The following is a 2,379-nucleotide window of genomic DNA, read 5'->3' on the forward strand; positions in this document are numbered from 1 at the left end:
CATTTTTCCTTTCCTTTCCATCTGTCTTACATGATTTATCACATTAATTACCCTGTCAGTATTCTTCATGACCTTATTGCCAACATACCAAACTTATTTGTGCAGGGTGGGCCTAGGGTGAGATGAGTGAGCCTTCTACAGTACCTCTTCTTCCCCACGCCCAAAATGAAAGGAAGCACTTACTGTTTGATGCCAATCCTGACCCCAAGAATGAGTGCCTCCTTAAATATTGTGCTAGGGATGGCGGGGTATGGGAGGGAAGCTCACTTATCTCACCCTACTATCTAGCAAATTCCCCCTGAATGAATTCAGTTAAATTATCCACTTTCTTTATACCTTTCTTGGGTTGGTTGAGCATTGCCAGAAAAAGTCACACAACAGATAATGCATTCCACTGTAAATTTATGATTATTCACTTCAAGTGGTCCTTCAAACCTAGCCTAGCAATTCACTCATTTCCCACATCGAACAATAACTATTTTAAATCTTTTTCACTGTCCTCAAACCTCTGCTCCTACTACTCAACTCCATCTTCACTTGTAGATGATGACTCCTATCTCTCTTCTCAAGGAAAATAGAAGCCATCAGACAACTCTCTTCAAATCTCCACCCACCACATTATACCTTGGTTGCATCTGTTTCCCATATTAGGATGAGATGTCATCTTCCTGCCTTGATCTATCTTCCCCTCCTGTCTTTTCTGGCATCTTGCCTGATTGATTGTCTTCTCTTTCTTCCTCCATCTAAAATCTCTTCCTCTTTATCAATTTTTTTCCCGTCACCATTTAAACATATACCTATCTTTAAAAAATATCAATTATCGGTCACATGTCTCTCTGCATCTCTCTCTTGACTTTCAGAGCCAAACTTTTAAAAAACATTTCCCACACTTTTTCATTAACACTCACTGCTCCATCAACCACAATCTTGTCTCTGCCCACCCCACCAATCACCATCAAGAAACTGCTCTGACCAATGATCTCTTTGTTGCTAACGTTAATGGAAGCTTTGAAGCCTTCAATTACCTGACCTTTCAGCGGCATTCAACATTATCGATTGTGTCCTTCTCAAAATTTTCTTCCCTTGTCTTTCACAACAACACATAATTGTCGATTTTCTTGTATTTCTCAGGATGTTTCTTTGTGGTCTTTATGTCCATTGTTGATTGACAGACAGGATGTTTCCAATCTGTTTTTATATTTATAAAAATATTATTCAGCCATAAAAATCTTGCCATTTGAGAAACTTGAATGAACCTTGAGGGCATTATGCTAAGTGAAATAGGTCAGAGAGAGAAAGACAAAAAAAAAGAGGTAACTATGTGAGATGATAGATGTGTTAACTAACCTCATTGTGTTAACCATTTCACAATATATGTATACAAAATCATCATGTTGTACACCTTAAACTCATGTAATGTTATATGTCAATTATAGCTCAATAAAGCTGGGGAAAAAGGATTTTCAAGGTATTTTTATTCACGTTAAAGTCTTAGAAGCACTGGTTTACACTAGTGGTTCTTAAATTTGCCTATACACCGAAAGACCCGAGGAGCTTTTTAAAAATTCCAGTGCCCAGACCAATATAATCCAAATCTTTGGGAGTTGAACCCAGGCATTTGTATTTTTTAAAGCTCTGTAGGTGATTCAATGTGTAGTCAAGGTTGAGAGGCACTAGTTTTGATCTTAAACATTTCTCAAATCTATATATTTCTCTTTGTCTTTATTACCACTAGTATTTCTCACCTGGACAATAGCCACAGCTTCCCAACTAGTTTTCTTACATCAATTCCTGCCCCTCCATTCTATTCTGCACTGAGTGGCATCCAATTTCACTGTGTAGGGTGATCCTTTAGAAGGGCTGGAGTGTGGTTGAGCACATGGACCCTGGTTTGGCTATAAGTTCTATTTTGTGACTCTGTGCAAATTACTTTCCTGCAATAAAGTCGAGTTGCTCTTGTTGGGAAAAAAAGAAAATAAAATAAATGTCAGTTGTTACTAAACTGTAAATCTGATTATGCTACTCTAATTTTAACACTTTTAAGATAACCGCCAATATCTTTTATTTATTTTTATTATTTTTTTAAATTTTAATTAGTTTCAAGTATATAGTACCTTGGTTAGACATCTATATAGTTAGTAAAACGATCCCCCAATTGCTCCCTCCCTCCCCTGACCCTCCACCTAGCCAATGTATTAATGCTAATTGCATTCCTTATATAGTACTTCCCATCCCCATGACCATCCATCAGCTACTAATTTGTACTTCTTTAACTCTTCACCCTATTTTCCCGGCCCCCCAAACCCCCCTCCCCTCTGTCTGTCACCAAATTGTCCACTATATTTGTGAGTCTGTTTTTGATTAGTTTGTTCTTTTTAT

This window comes from Pteropus vampyrus, unplaced genomic scaffold (genome assembly GCF_000151845.1).
Source record: "Pteropus vampyrus isolate Shadow unplaced genomic scaffold, Pvam_2.0 Scaffold318, whole genome shotgun sequence".
NCBI classification, from domain to species: domain Eukaryota; kingdom Metazoa; phylum Chordata; class Mammalia; order Chiroptera; family Pteropodidae; genus Pteropus; species Pteropus vampyrus.